This window comes from Diuraphis noxia, unplaced genomic scaffold (genome assembly GCF_037042655.1).
Source record: "Diuraphis noxia isolate RWA-SAM2 unplaced genomic scaffold, SU_Dnox_SAM2 contig0002, whole genome shotgun sequence".
NCBI lineage: Eukaryota > Metazoa > Arthropoda > Insecta > Hemiptera > Aphididae > Diuraphis > Diuraphis noxia.
In genome coordinates, this window is record NW_028301712.1 from 54,230,201 (window position 1) to 54,248,604 (window position 18,404).

Consider the following 18,404-nt stretch of genomic DNA (forward strand, 5'->3'; position numbering starts at 1 on the left):
TCCTGAATATTTTTTGGTAAGTACTACACTATACTAACATTTTCATTCCCGTTTTAACAGACTGTCTATGATCTATTTAGACCGCACAGGTATGATTAAAAATGTTTTTTACAGTTTTTTTTTTAAATATTAAAATATATAATATAATATATATGATAAAAAAATTGCAGGAATAATCAATCGATTTGATTTTGTAAAATTAATGTCGTATACATTTTTACCAAAATACCAACACACATGTGATTTTTCAAAAAAAAAAATTATTTTATTTGTATTTATATTATATAATTATTTTAACTTTTTTTTATATTTTTGCCAACACAAAAGAGATTTTGTGTAGTTGATATTTTATAAAATTCTAATAACTTATATTTTAATGAAAAAGAAACAAAACAAAAAAAAAAACTGTAAAAAACATTTTTAACCATACCTGTGGTCTAAATAGATTATAGACAGTCCTAAGTCTGTTGAAATGGGAAGGAAAATGTTAATATAGTGTAGTACTTACCAAAAAATATTCAAGAACTAATGTTGAAGCAAAAATAATTCAGGACCAAACCAGTGTAGTACCTACCTATAAAAATCCGGGACCCAAAAAACTAGTATAGTACCTACAAAAATCCGGGACCCAACTAGTACCTAAAATAATTCGGGACCCATCTCAGATGCAGCCGTAAGTGTTAGTTAGGTATGCATGATTGATATCGAAAAACACATTAATCATTTTAATAAAATATCAGTAACCACATCTTGTCATTATCTGTGATATAAATTAATAGTAGTTGTTGTCAACCTTTATATTAATATATTATAAAATAAACATTTTTTGCGTTCATTCTTACTAATGGTTCTCCTTAATATTTACTTACACAACCTATTAGCCTATTATTGTACCTATTAAAGTTTTCGAAAACACATTATTTTGGAATTTGGAACAACTGATTTGGTAACCTTTATATTATTCAACCAGTAAAATGTCGATAAATATTTAAACTCGTTATCAGCTTCTCTTTTTCGAAATTGGTATTACAATATATCAATTAGATACCTTCCAGCAACATTAGAGATTATAATGAAAATTAATACTTTTCTAGGGAATAATAAAGCCTGAATATAGACTATGTTGATGTATGTAGACATGTAATACTATGCCACTTAGGGTAGCATTTAACTTTGTAATCATTTGTTGTTATTATTATTTTTTTTTTTAATTATTTATTCTTCAAGGAGATAATAGATCTCATTGAACATAACCATCGCGTGAGTGCCCACGAATTCTCGTGTGTTATTCATAGATATTCGATATTGTGTAAGCTAAGATTCATAATACATATTATACCTAATAGTTTATATAAAATATGAATATGAATTTGCATACCAATTTGAGTACCTATCCATAAAAAACGACAGGACCTCATGTGTATTTTTCATAAACAAAAAAGGTCTACTGAAAAATTCGAGGAATAATTTGAAAACGTTAGTTACAATTTATATCCTACATTATTTTTTGTGTTCACTAAAATATTAAGTGAACTCGTTTAATCTAAAACCGGACTCGATAACATGCGTATAACATTATATAGGGATATTGTATAAACAGACAACGCTCATTATATATCGATAATTATTAAAATATTTTAAAACATTTTTTTACATTATTTGAATACTTACATTATGAAACAAAATGCTTGAAAAATAATTGTTTTTTTTTATCGTTCTCATTTTAAATTGATTTTTTTTCTTATGAAAATACATTTTAAATGTCATATTCTAAATATTAATATTTCTTCACTAATTTTGTTACATAAAAACGAATTTCAAACGAGGTGTTAATTAGTTAAAAATTATAATTTAGTAATGTAAATAAGTAACGCGTATTTAAATAATAAGTAGAATGATGGAGTGGAACAGGGTAGTGTGGCATAATGTTAGTGTACTACTGCGCTCATTTAAACTATTTATTGAACTATACTAAGCATGTTAATTTATTTTTTGTCATTGTTTAAGCCCTTGTTGGATTTCGAAATGAAACAAGTGACAACGAAATTTCAACCACCCATGAGTGTATATATACATATCATACATAATATATTATACAGTAGAAGGACAAGTCATTAATTATTTTTCGGTCGAATCATGCGCGTACACTTGACTTCTGTTGGTAAAAAGTGGATTCAAGAAAAATCCATGATTGAGACTGTATAATATATATATATAGCATGTATTATATAAAATGCTTCATTCTCTCTTAAAATATCGACTCGTCTAACTGCAGATAAGACCACCATTCGAAACTTCAACAACTAATGTCTCATTACATTAGTTGAGACAATGGATAAACATTACAAATTATTACTTGTATAATGCATATAATACTATAAACATGGCTACACGTGTTCGCATATAATATTATTATATCATATATCGAATAATTTTGGGTATCGAGCCGTCATATAATATTAACAATAACGCTACGAGCAGTTAATTAGTTGTTCGATACAACGGGGCCCGTGTACAATATTATTATGCTTACAACTTTGAGCATAATATATAATAAACTGTAAGCTTTGGTCCGCTGTTGTCATCGTCGTGACACGCATCAATGCCGTATATGATTTATTTAAATGATAAAATATTTGGTCTATATTCTCCGCTAATGAGTACGCTAGTGAGTTACAGATATAGTCATCTCGCACCGCATAAAAATATTTTGACTATTCTAAATATAATAATAGAGGTAATAATATTATTACCAATGAGATGACACGTAGATAAATATTACGCGTGTACGATGTACCTATAATAAAGACAATCGACAATATTTTAACTAACACCGTTAGTAGGTCCGTATAATAGAGGTGCCATGATGTGTACATAATTTTGTGCGTACTGTAAATAATGCAATTTGCGAATTTCTACTGGTACATAATAATATAATAAAGTCTTTATAGATATAACACGCATAGTATTTTGTACCCTCGTGACCACTCAAGTGTAATAGATTAGGACACGCTAAAACTACCGCCAACATTGGATAGAAAAACCGCGAAACCCTGTATAAGATATTATTATATACGTGATGTATTCGTGATGTATACGCGTTATACGACAGTAATAATTATATTATATAGTGTACGTATAACTAATTTGTTCACTCGAGATAAAATGGAGAAGAGTCCAAGATTATTATCCATGATAAAATACAGAACGCTTTAATCTAAATTATAGCTTTTTTTAATGGTTCGATTTCGTTAACGACTATAGAAACACATCATCATCATGAAATCATGATTTTCAAAGCAAATAATCTTTTATGGGATATGCATTTTATAATATAGATTTTTAAGTGTAGTATTTTATTTTATTCCATTTAATTATAAAATTTATTATTGCATTATGGTTTTTAACGACGTTTTACTAAAATAGTTCGTTATAATAACTTTTTATTCAATTGTTGCTTTATTATTTATTGAGATCAGATTTAAATCAAACTTTAAAAAAACTAAAAATAATAAGGTTAGAACTTTTCTATCAATTCTTGATTGGAAATTATTAAAAATAATAGTTATTTTGAAAATTTTAAAATCTAGCTTGTATATTCAAAAAATTAACTATCAACGGAATATATTAAAATAATCTATTTAAGCCTTAAAGATGATTATTTTATTATGGACTAGGGTACCTCTTAGATTATACAATGAACCTTTAAACATTTTTTTTAGTTGAATGTATAATCATTATGTATTAATTTAAATTTATCAACAATTATCAAGATTTGTTCTTAAAAATGGAAAAGCTCAATAATTTTTATAAATGTTGTCTTAGTATATAATTTATGATAAGATAAATAACTACATATTATAAAAATAAAGATGAAATGATAAATATATTTATTAGACGATACTAACTGATGATTCTTACTAGTCTTAAATATTCAAAGTTAAAACTGAAGTTAAGTTTCAATTATACAGAATATGATGAAATATTAAATTTTATAACATATACTAAAATATTACATTTAAATAAAGAATGGTTGCTCTTAAAAAAACAAAAAAAAGTATAAAATACAGAAACATAATTAAGACGATAAATGTATATTTTCAAAAATATAATACTTTTACAATTGGTTATTTTGTATAAAATATATTTGTTGTTGGATTGTATTCTAAGCGAAAAATGTTTTTGTTTAATAATGGTTTTTTTTAGTGATCTCGTTTTTTGGACTACATAATAATATAAAAGCTCTAAAAGTTTCAAACTGCAGTGTAAGAATGAAAAATTTCTTTTAATTGTTAAAGGCTTAAAGTGGTTTTTTTTTTGTAGATTCAGCATTATAATATAAAATAACAAAAAAATGGTTGCATAAATTAGACTCGTAAAAGTGTTTGTTTTACGGTTTGGTCTCACATAATGTTATGTTCAATATGTTCAGTAGGTAACGCTTTTAATTAACTTTTATAGTCAATGATATGTATTAATTTAAATATTTTATTATATTTATTATATTCACTGACAAGTTTAGTTGAAACAGTTTTAAAAGTAAATACATTTTTGAAAGTTTCAAATACACTACATTTTGCAATAATTTATTCGAGATGGTATAGTAAACGAGTTTTCAGGGTAAAAAAGAAATTATGATAATTTGTGATAATTATTTGAGATAGGTACCTTCTATACACAATTTTCTCAAATTATTGTTTGTATATTGGCCGTAAAAACTTATGCACATTGAAAATAATTAGGAAATAAAAAACTTTTTAATTATTCATTTTCATATTTTTTCTACTAAAAATCAGTCTTCCTGTTTTCAAAAGTTTTTAAACTTGAAAAACGCATTGATTAACACAATTTATTATTGTTTTCACATAAACACAGACACACATTAATTCTTTAACATACTTTTTTTTTTAATTCTACAAACTAAAATATTTAAATAGAATGATCATTGATCACCATCATATTAATAGTTACCTATTACCTATAAAATGTTAATAGGAGATATACTCGGAGCCTCGAATCAATTTAATATTCCTACCAATGTATAATGTATATTATATTGAAGGTAAGGAAAAAATTTATATCATTGATTGTAACGTAGACATTTTTATCTTTATAGGTTGTACTATTTAATATTTATAATGTATCACACAAAAAGAATCATATTTTACTGTTTAGAAAAAAAAGACTAGAATCCATGACACACACGTATTTTTATACTTTATTTCTTAAATCTATTGATGTAATAATTGTAGTCGAACTCCCAAAATGTATTATTTTTGTATTTCATTATTATAAAATAAAATTTTAGTTCGATTTTCGCTTACTTTGTACTTTGTAATGACATCAAGAAGTCAGAACTGATTTCGTGATTGAAGTATCGTATTTTATGGGTATAATGGTATATAGGGTGATTGATTTATCATAAAACACTCTTTATTTCAAAAAGTATTGACTTTTTTCAAAATATTTTTTTACATGGTTTCAAGTTGTTAAACAACCAACGTGTTTATTAAAAAATTAGTTTTGATTGGCAGAGTGGAGTGGTACGGGGTTACCCCGCAAAATGTTTGTCCACTACTCCACTTGTCTAAGCTTTAAATACTTATAACTCATAAACTACTAGCCCCAAATTCGATTTCTATGTATTAAAATACTTAGAAAAATATTCTGCTTTGGAATATGAAATTAAAACTCTATGTTGTCATTCAAAAATGTAAAAAACATAAAAAATGATAAGGATAAAAAATATTTAAAAAAATTTTTTTTTAATAAAAGCGTTGGTTTTTAAACAACTTGAAACTATGTATAAAAATATTTTGTAAAAAATCAATACTTATTTAAATAATGAGTGTTTTATGATAAATCAATCACGCTATATTTATTTTTGTAGGTACCATAACTTTGATTTCTTTTTTTTTAATCGGTGATATTATATTACAATTTTAAGGAGTGCTTTAATTTAAATACAATATAGGCATCATATTTTTTAAACTAGTTTTTATTTTAACACAATAGCTATGATTTTATGAAATATTTTGCGTAGATTAAATATAGATACTCTACATTTGACTGACATTTACAGTAAATTATTCGACATATCATTTAATAATATAAAATAATTTGTAGCAAGTTTATTTATTATATTTCATGTAAAAATAACTTAGAATCCTAATTATTGTTATATTGAGTAAACGTCAAACTACTGCTGGTTTTTAATTCTATAATATAAAAGGTGAATTTATTATTATTAAATTATGTTCCAAAGTTATGATTATGGTAATCAGCAACTTTTTTCAAATAAGTAACAAATAACTTTTTTATGTTGCGTACAAATTGCATGGTCAGATTTTACCCACATACTTAGGTCTTGTACATCCAGCCTATGACTTTCACTCCCACCCCACTTCACCACATGGTATAGAAATACATCTCCATCCATCTCACCACTACCCTGGTTTCACAACCTTAATCTTTCCAGGAAAAGTATATCCTCGTTCTCATGTCTTCGTTTTGGCCACACAATTACTCCATTCCCATTCTTTCAAACTATCTTTGAACGATTCTCCTCTCAGCACACTCCACAATGACCCTTTGATTTGTGATATTACCCACCTAATCTTCTCACGCCACAGCCTATCGATACTAAAAATATCTTTCCAATCCAAAAAAAAAAAATTATATTATACATTTAATCCTTTTTCAACCATACAAGTTTTTTAAATCTAATCAGACATCATTTTTGTGTTTTGTTTTCTTATTATAATTTATTTATTATATCTATTACTTAATTTCACTTAATTGTTGAAACTAATTGTTAAACAAAGTTAAAATAAAAAAAAAACTTTTTATGTTGAACCAAAAATAAATGAACTGCGTCGAAAGATGTGTAAATTTCAAAATATAAAGTACCATAAATACCTACCAGAAAATATGAAACATTTTATTGAATGTCATTTCAAAATGTTATATTGTTCTTTTGTAGTTTGTCGAATATCATTTTGTTGTATCATAATTTGTCACGTTGTGTAATAGCATAACATTTGTGAAGATTTAACTTTTTTGATTTTTTTCTCATTCAGAATTCGATAGTTACTTATATCATGATGTACCTATATGTAATACTAAAATATGTTTGAATGGCATACTAATCAAAACAGAAAACCTTCAGCGAAATGAATTATAATAAAGAGTATATATTTCAAAATGTTTTGTCAAAGTAACCTATTTAATTCTGTAATTATGTTTCTATGAAAAACAATAATACTTTAAAACATAAATCAAATATTTATTAATATATAACTTGGTTATAAGTGTTTATTCATTTTTCAGTAGTATTTACCAATATGTCTGTATACATATTTATCATAGGTAATTATAATATTGTAATATTTATCATTGTAAACAATCAAGTATAAGTGTTAAATTATTATTATTCATTCACAATTTAAATTTTATGAAAATTAATCAATGTAGTAGCTATATACATTTTTAGTATCTTTACGAGTACTTATATTGTCTTAATTATAATCTAGTGTTTTATTACCTACCTTAATACTGTTGATTTATTGTTATATATATGTTTTTTTAAATGTTTTACTGTTTACCACTTGATCTTAATTAAAATGCTGAAATTTATAAATTGTTCAATAAAAAATAAAATAGTAAAAAAATTGTTTTAATCAACATTTTTCAATATTTTGACTATTATTATAATAAAATTATAAATTTATTGTGTATATATTTTTATTAATAATCATAAAACAACCAACCAGCATAAGTCTTGAAATAATGGCGCGTATTAATTTGTATGAGGTTATTATTGGTAAGTTATTGAAATACATAAATCCAATTAATATGATATATTGGTTTTAGGTCATATGAAATCCGAACCAATTTAAAAAAATAAATATTTTTCTAAAACTTAAATATATTATCTCTAAATAGAACATTTGTACAATGGTTGCTTTCTACACAACGCCGTTCATATCGTCTGATTATTTATTGTTGAAATAAGATTGTTTTTTGAATGTAAATTTATTATTATTTTTTTTTTTTTAAGTTGGATACATATCATTGCGATTGAGTATAAATTGAAAATATTTTTAGATAATTAAGACCAGATGCATATTATTAGTGCCAGACTGTAGACAAATTAAATTAACTAAAAAGTATCATTAAAACAGTAAACTTCCATTCTATTTTGTAAAAAATCTGTACTCTCTTTTCTTCGTTCTTTTGTATAGGTAATAAAAAAGTATGTATATTGTGAATAAAATTAATTATAATATACTACGTACTTTTAATGTATATATTACATATTATATGTAATATTTATATAAATATATAGGTAGGTAGCTGATGTAATATTAAAAATAAAATATTTTGATTACTAATGTAAAACAAACATTTGAAAGGAAACAGAATATAAAATACAGACATCCAGGACATATGAAATGATACAAGATCTGAATTTTTCATCCACATTTACTATAGGTGCCTATAAAGTCGTGTCGCGTAGTTATTGAACACTTTGTAAATCTTAAATTCTAGTCTTCTGCATTTGATATATATTATGTATGTATACTTGAACTCCCAAGGGTATTTTTTCATCGTAATATAAACCGTCTTCGTGTAAATGGTAAACAGATATCACACCTTACATAGAAAATATCAGCTAGTATACCTACCAAATTCACATCACCCCATTTTGCTTATCTGAAAAATTTATCTATTGTGTTTTAAATTTGGGTTAAAAAACTTCAATGTTTTTGAGTATTATTGTTTTAAAAATATATTATATCCATCAATAGATATCATGCAGCATATAGAAATAAACTATTTAGAACTATTTAAAACATAATGATATTAACATTAAGAAATTAAAATTACAAATTGATAATATTATAAAGCTAAGGTCCGGATTTTTATGCACTAAAAATGTATATACATATATTTATATGTATTTTATTAAATAAAAAAAAAATGTTAACTATATTTTTTTTTTAAATAATCAATGAACATTAAAATGTGCTATAATATGCATATAATTATTATTTATTTTTAAACAAAAATATACACAATGAAAAAAGTAGGTATGTTGACTTGTTATTTACTTAATTATTTGTAATATCATTGAATGTATTAAAATTATAATATTTAATGCATCGGTATACATGGGAACGAAGTCGCCGATAATCTGGCTAAATCAACGTCCAATTTAATATGTCCTGCTCTCACTCAACTCCCTCGTACTGATTTAATTCCAATTTTACGGTGTCATATATCTAACCTCTGGTCCACATACTGGTCAAATCTCCCAGCTGAGTTTGCTACCAGATACAAAAACATCGTACCAAATGTCCTTAACAAAACATGGTTTAACAACCTCAATTTACCAAGATCTAGTATCATACAATTCAATCGCCTACGTTCTGGTCATACTTTACTACCTGCTCACTCGTACAAATTAGGTCTAAATAACTCCCCACTCTGTACTCTACATCCCAACGAAAGTATCTGCGATCTCCCTCATCTTCTTTTTGATTGCCCTTCTCTGCAAGTGAAGCGCGCTATTTTATTCAATTCTCTCAACTCCATCAAGGTTCCTATCGACCTCTTCTCCATCCTCAACTCCAATTCGGAAATAGTAACAAATATAATTATTAATTTTATTTTGGAGGCTGGTTTCATAATATGATTTTCTTTATTTAATTTACTTTTTAATTTCTTTTCATTTCATTGTTATCAGTCATCTATACATTTTCATTTTTTTTTTTTTGTTTAAATATTGTATTCTATAGTACTGTATATCTTGTTATGTCTTTCATATAATTGTTGAGCTGTAATAGTTAAACTGAAAGCTAATAAAAAAAAAAAAAAAAATATTTAATGCATATTTAATATGATAAACTTCAAACAATGTTTAACAAAACCACAATTTAAAAATAATGTTTGGTGAATGATTAAAACAAAATAGAGTATAAATACCTCAATTAGTATTAAAATTTATAAGTATTATAATATACTCAATATTTACAGAATATTTGGAGATAATATTATGTTAAATAAATGTGTTTATAATCGATTAAAGGCTGCAGAATTGTATTTTAGATGATTTTTTCCCCACGTGTGTCTAAATTAGTAGATTTAAAACTGCGGTAGACAGATATACTACATAGCAGCACGCGGAAGAACATGTGGCGGCATTATAGAAAATAAATAAATACATATTTTTATTTAAATGTTTATAGTAGGTATAATTTTATTTTATGAGTTGTCTAAATGGGTCTAAATTATTATTTTTTTACATTATTTTTGTTAATTATGCTACATTTAAATTATTAAATTAGATATTCAATTAATGAAAACTAACGATTATAGTTGTTTTGCTTTGATTTAGAAATATTAATCATGGGTACCTACTTGAAATTTTTAAAGTAAATTAATCTACTTTATATACACAATTACTATTATTATATGCAATGTTATCAGAAAAAATTATTCAGCTTGCTATATTGCTAATAGTAAAACTAATTACTTTAATATATAAAAATTATATCATGCAATATTACTTAGTAATATAGACTGACAAACCGTTAGACCGTATTCACTCAGAATTGTTGTTTGTATACAATAATTTTACATCATTAAATTCAAATTTAACATATCTACATATCCATTACAATGACGTATATTTATCATTAGAGCAGTACCCACTTGTCAACCTTTTTTTAAATAAATATATTAAATAATTCATTGATTGAAATCGTAGGTACAATTTAGTACTTATAATTTATAAATATACATTGAATATTGATGTAATTGATTATAATATGCACCATAATAAAAAATATTAAACTGCTAGTTAGATTTTGTAATAAAGTATAGCATTGTAATAGCTTAATATTTTCCCTTAATTCTTTAGTAACTTTTTAATTATTATGTTATACTTAATAATACTTTATAAAAAAAATCATATTAAAACTATAATTATATTCAAAAGAAATGTTATTACATTATTTATAAATAAAAATATTAAAACTAATAAAGTATACTGTATACAAATTAATAGAATAAGAGAAATTTTTATTCTGATTGCGTAAAATATTATACGATAAGATATTTAGATATGTATTGAAATATTTATGATTACTTTTTATAATTAATAATATGCAGTTGTGCATCATTATAAAAAGGGCATTCAACATTTATTTTTTGTAAAACTAGAAAAATTTTAAACTATTTTAAGTTTCTATACAAATTATAATAAAACATAAAGCATAACTAATTTAGTTTTTATTTGACAAACATTTATAATTTTTGGTTAAAAGTTTGTGAAATATTGTACAAATTTTGTTACGAAACATAAATGTAATAAAAATGTATTAAAGTTATAAGGGTACCTAAAAAAATAAACTTTGAAGAATGTTACTAACTCAGTATAAATGACTAAAAACGTACAATAAAGTTTGGAATCGTATAAACATTTAACGTTATACTCTAATGAGTTCAAATGTATGCTTAGGTACAATACATCAATATTCAATACGCAACCACATGTTTTAGAAGTAGGCACCTATTTTAAAATAGTTTATACAACCTTTTAGATTTTAATTAAACAAAATAAAATTTTAATATAAATAAAATCTTAGTTTTAATAATACGGTAAATAATCAATGTAAATGCGTTTATTTAAAAATAATGCATGCATATATGTTTATTTGCTTATGTTTTAATGCTAGGATCGTTATAATAGTTTGATGTGAATTGCAAAAGTCTTGGTATGTTTTGGCGTTTATCTAGGTATATTGTATTTCTCATAAATGTTTTATACGTCCTACAGTCTCAAAAATTGTGTTGAAGTTATCTATATAGTATTAACCCCATTCAGTTCATGATTTGCTGTATATGCCAACTTAACAGCTCTCAAAATATTTTAAATATTTAAAATAAATAGCTATTATTAGTTCAGCACTATTATGCAGTTATACCTAAGTATTTAATAATGTTTAGATAATATGTTGAGTAGTGGATCAACATTTTATCCCCGTAATCCACGAAAATACTCACTTAAAGCCAGTTGCGCTGATCTACAAAAAATTCAGTATGGTGAATGTCAAATTTTAACAGTACCATCCCATCTAACGATTTGTGTACGCAGAGTCATTATAATCCAATCTCATATTTACATATGGGCTATGTGTCACCTACCCGGGTAATCAGTATACCTGCCAACTTATTCATTGAATAAAACCTTAAGAGAATTAAATGTAAAATGATTAATTTCATATTATGATGTTACAACTTAGCAAAAGACTGCAATTATTGATTATCGGTAGTATAATTCAAAAAGAAAGATATTTCTGTTTATTATTATTATTAATCTCCTATGATTTATTTCAGACATTTTTACAACAGGCAATTTGGCAATGTTATATAATATTTTCGTCCAATTTCACGCGCAATCGTATATTATTGAATAGTCAAAATAATATACTTTGTTATTCTGGATTTGCGCGCAATCGTAAATAGTATACCCTAAAAGGTAAAACGCGCTCTGCAATCGTACTCCACCGATGTAAAGCACGTTTTAATAATAGAGAAAATATTTCTGAATAAAATAGGTAGGTACCTGCGGGTAATAAAAATTGAAATGACAATTTTTGTTATAGTATCACATAAAATAAAATATCTTGAAATTATAATAATATAATTTGGTTAAAATTAACTCAATTATAATTTATAATTTATAATTTATAACTGTTTGCCTTGGCGTAGAATTCTAAAATTAATAATTAGCTAACTTAATTTATCAATACGTGAAGCTGGTTTTAATTTTTACGACTATGTCTAAGTTACACAAGAGGTGATTTTCTGTCTTTGTCTAACACACGTGGGACATACAATACGCCTTACAAAAATGTAAGGTACTTCTAGTAGTTCGATTTAAAATATGTAAAGATATTTTAATTGGTATACAAGTTTACTTCGCATAGGTCGAAGCACTATTTCGATTGTAGCAATATTTTGATAAGAATACATTTGTTAAATTTTATAAATTTGTAATTTTTTTTTTAAATTAAATATATTTAAAATATGCTTCAACCGATGCAAAGTAAACTTGTATACTAATTCAAAAATCTTTACATATTTTGAATCGATTAACTAGAAGAACTTTAATTTTCATCAGGCGTATTGTATGTTCCACGTGTGTTGGACAAAAACAGAAAATCACCGCTTCCAATCCCCTTAAAGGAATTAATATTATATAAACCAAATTAATATTTAATAACCGATTTATCATAATTTTGGTAAGCATATCAACGAATTTACAGTTAGTACAATATAGCGATAAAACGACGGAATTTAGTTTAGCTGAGTTTAGCTCACACACGCATTTTTTTCAGCTTGCAATACAATAATATTTAGCAAGAGCAATATCCGGCGAGGCAACTAATCTATAAAATTATAAATACATTTTATAAACAGTGTGTCATACCATCATACAGTCGTATACATAGATATCAATATTCTTCGATATTCTTTCGTCACCTACGAGTTAATCGACATAATACTTAGACTCAGGCAAACATCGCCTAAGCATCTTGAGCATTTAGGAATTGACCATTGTTTCTGTTTATCTGTATGTCGTAAGACAATATTTGTTATTTTATTATTATTATTATTGATTAATGTTTATTAATATTTAATAGTTGCCTTGTCCAAAAACTGTCCGTCTTCGACAGGAACATAACAATTATATATATTTGCTCGCTGTTCACGCAATAGCCAAATATACCATTTGAACGCACGCCGTCGATCACCAATTATTATTTTTGTGCGGGACTTAAAGATATCTATCGTGGGCCCTGGGACGAGAAAACATTTTTATTTAGACTTTCTTTTATTGTGCGTCTGTACGCGCCACCGCAACTCACGTCTTACTCGCCGTCCCGGAAATTAAATGCGAGCCCAGTATATATTCATCGTTTTTCGCTGATCTTCGTAGGCTGTTCGTCGTGCGTTACTGTTCCGTCGCTTCAGGTATACCTAACGTGACCATACGTACCGCTTTCGAAATAAGTGTCCCGCCGTCTCCAAAGAACCTAAAAATGTCCCGTTTTAAGAAAAGTCGACATGTGGTAGGTATTAATTATTGATCACATATCACAATCATACATTATATCAATTATTTCCATACATTATAGACCGGTTATTAAAATTTGATTTTAATCATATAAATAATTGTGCATTCGTGGCTCGTGCATTATTTTAGGCTTCAGCAAGGCGCAGGCCAATTGTAACATTTTAAAAGTAAGGGGTGCAACCGCACACCCTGCCACCCCCCCCCCCCAAATGACGCCCCTTACTGTATCTATACAGTTAACAGTATATGACGTATACCTACATATTTTATATAAACTGTGAAACACTAAAATCCATAATTGTTGGGAGACTATTATGATTAATATAATATTCGCATTTTTCATATAAACAATTAATGTTTTTTATTCAATAAAAAAAATTTTTATTTTACGCAAAATTATATGGTTTTCTTATTAAAATGTACAGGTGTCCCGCTTTGAAGGAAAAAAATTATGGTCACGTTAGGTATACCGGAAATCGACTCGTCTACCGTTACCTTTGTATGCATGTACTGCGTATGCGTGTAGTGCGGCTACATTCTCGTACTCTTTATATCGTAAACCAGTGTTGTGACGTTCGTCGTTATTAGCGTTATTTTTGTTACATTTGTATGATTTGCTACATTACTACGCTATACCATCCCGTCGTCGGTTGTATTGTAACGTAACGATTTATTGTCGTGCATTCGTCACGTAGATAGAAAAATGGAATCCGAATGCCCACTGTAACCATATTTGACTGATGTTGATCACCGACTTATTAGTACATATATATTTACATTAAAATCATGACATTTTGTAGTTTAGGTATCAAAGTTATACTTGAGAGTTTCGACGCGATAAGAAACTATACATGTAATATATATCTGACTAAGTTTCATCTTTTATCGAGTTCGCAACAAAAAAAAAAAAAAAGGCACACAGCTAAAACAGGTATTTGATTTTCTTTTTTATACATTTTGTGAAAATAACAAGAGTCTTGCGTAAGACCTATGGACTAATACCAAGGCTAAGTCTGCGTGACCAAGATTTTGAAAGTCTTGCTAAGTCTTGTTTATCTTGTTTTGGTCATCATTAACTACGCTGCCTGCACGTTTAGCATAAAGGTACGTGTCGATTCAGTCGGGTTAGGTAAGTCACACCCATCATTATTTACTTTTTTAAAACGATTGAAAGATACAATGCAGACAGACACATATATAAAAATAAACAGTAGGTACTAATAATAATATAAAAAATATTCCAAATGGCAAACATAAAAATATTAACCGTTTAAAAACTACTTAAGATGCAATTATAAAAAAATCCAAAGATACGATTATAGTAACTTTTGTATAAAGTGTTTCTTTTAATTATGTAATTTAAAAAAATATACATAATTTCATTGTACATATATTATTTGACTAAAGTATTATTATTACCTACTTGTATTATAATTTATATTTTAAGACATTTTGTATAATACCTATACATTATATTTAAACATGGATAATATGTGATTTTTTTAAAATACTTATTTAGTAGGTATAAAGTATAGCATTATTTTACCACGGTACCTATACATTATTGCTAACTTAATTATTTTTGTTATATTTTACACTATTTAAAAATAAATATTTTAGAATATTTTCTTGTTTTAGTGTGGATACACATTTTAAATGGTTCCCAAACAATATTGGTGGAAACGTTTTTTTCACGAAAATACATTTTGGTGGAAACGGGAATGGGATATTTTTCGTTTTTAGCAGAAAAAGGCCATGTCGATTTTGGGGTAAACTGACACTTTGTACCATCAATTTATTGTTTGTGTTACATATACCACGGAACCTTTGTACGGTGAAAATAAATTGGTAAAAATCGATCACGAACACTTTTTATGGTGATATTAAATTTATAAAAATTTATCGTGAACACTTTGTACAGTATAAATAAACCGAGACATATATTTTAGAAGATAATATAAGATAAAATCAAATGGTTCAAAACTTTATATCGCGAATTGTGATCGCAATCAGTACATGCAGTTTGATGAAACAGTAGATCAATAGAACATAACCTATACACTCTAAAATACACTATGAATCAAAGCCAAACAAGAAAACTAAATCTAAAAATCTTTAAATATATGGTTATGACTTATGACTAAACCATTTTGAGAATAAATAAATTACCTAACTATTCGTTGGAAGTCATCACAAATGAATCGTACGGATTAAGTTATACTTCAAACCCGATGACATTTAAAGTTTTAAATTATATTATTTTTATAACTAGGTATGATTTTTTTTTTGTGTGTCATAGTATGAATTATTTATAAAATGAACTGATTATAACCACGATTCGGGTGATAACATATATCAAAGCTGAAAACCTTACAATAATCAATATGAAAAATAATTGAACTATTATTTATTATAAAGAACAAAAAATCAAATTCTCTTGTCAATAAATCATGAAAAGAGTTCGAATCGAATTTGGAAAAAATTCACGAAATCTGTACATATCATGAATTTATTATAATAACTATTATTATTTTTATTTATGGCTGTGGTCACTGGTTTGTAATAACAAAATATGTGATAAGCATAATTATTTTCTACCTGAAATAGTACAAACTATAGTCCACCTTATACATTTTATTACTATCTGAAATGGTAAAAACTTTCCGCGGTTTTAATTTTTACTAGGTGACCGTACAAAGTGTCCTACAACAGATCTTGGTGGCTGTGAACTGCAATAAGCATATAAGTGCATAACAATACACTATAGTCTGTGTCTTCCATGTCATCTTCCATACCCCTTAGTCATCGTCATTTAAAATGGTCATGAGGTTACTGCTACTGCGTTACGCCATGCCGAACCGTCGACACACGTTAGCAGCTATAATATGTTAGACAGCTGCTGTCTTCATCGCAATGTCGCTATTATCATGTTTTGATCGTGCACTCACAACAACTGTGAGCTATATGCCGCCGCCGGCCGTTATTCAATGACCCGTCATAATATTATATCATTCTGTCTATACTGTAAAAGTGTAAACTAACATAAATATACTGTATACATATTTGTCAACAATAATATCGATAGCGCAAGTATTTTTTTATTTTTTTTTTATATTAGAATAAGCCTCGGCAGCGAAGGCCACTGACTGACGTTTGACAATTAACAATTATATAAGATTAGTTATTACAATGATTTTGTTAGTACATTACATATTATGGTTAATTTTTTTTTCAATACATTTTCGATTTGTATATCTTTGATGAAGCTTAGAGTATTTGTGATGGTTTCTATGTTCGAACCTAGTGATTCGTATAGATGTTGCAAGTATTTTGTTTCTGTTGTTATGATTTATTTTATTTATTGATTTATTGAATAAAATTTCAACAACAATATTATACAAAAACAAAATTATCGTTATGACAAGGGAGAATTGGTCACCTTTAAGTCAAAGACTGTGGGGAGATTTTTTTATTGTATTGCTATCACTAATCTGGTGCGTTCTTATAATTATTTGCTAAATTATTATTATTATTTACTGAGCACCCATCTAGTTTCTAGTATACCAAGTATTATTGTATTAATTATTGTGCAATATTTACACTAAAAAGTGTACAGAAGAAGATTATATACCCAAAAAAAATCAGGTTAAATTATTTATTAGTATTTACCCTTAGTGTCATCACTCATTCGTTACCCAGCTGTTAATAATAACTCCAGTACGTCTTATATTATTTATTGTTATACCTAATTATAAAAAAGAATACAACGTACTTCAACAGCTGCACCAATGAGTAATTTTATTATTATAACAAATGCGTGGCTCAAAAAGTATCGACCAAATTTTTATAATTTTTAAACGTGGTTCAAAGTGGCCGCTTTAGTAAATGTTCAATAAAATTATAAAATGTATGTAACAATGAACAAGACATTTCAATAATACACCATAAACAACGGCGCTTACGTGACGACATAGTTGGTACAGATGTTGACATATAACATAATCAGTTGTGGGCCACTGTTCATTACTCACCAGTCACCACTGCAAAATATTATCGCCAGGGCTAGAATTTGTATGCAATAAAAAATTGTAAAATATGCATTTTATTTACCAAAATATGCAAAAATATGCATTTTAATTTCTATCTTAGATTTTATATTGACCGACATACTTTTATTAATTGTGTTTATCTTTATCTGTCAAACTATTCAATCTTTAATCGCATACCTATTGTACCATAGGATTGTATTTATAAAAAT

General features: G+C 26.5%; 1 protein-coding gene across 3 annotated transcripts in view; it reads right to left on the reverse strand.

Moving 5' to 3' along the window:
* LOC107170355 (G protein-coupled receptor dmsr-1-like) overlaps positions 1-18,404 on the reverse strand; it is a 118,823-nt gene that overhangs the window by 32,496 nt on the left and 67,923 nt on the right. The window lies entirely within an intron of this gene.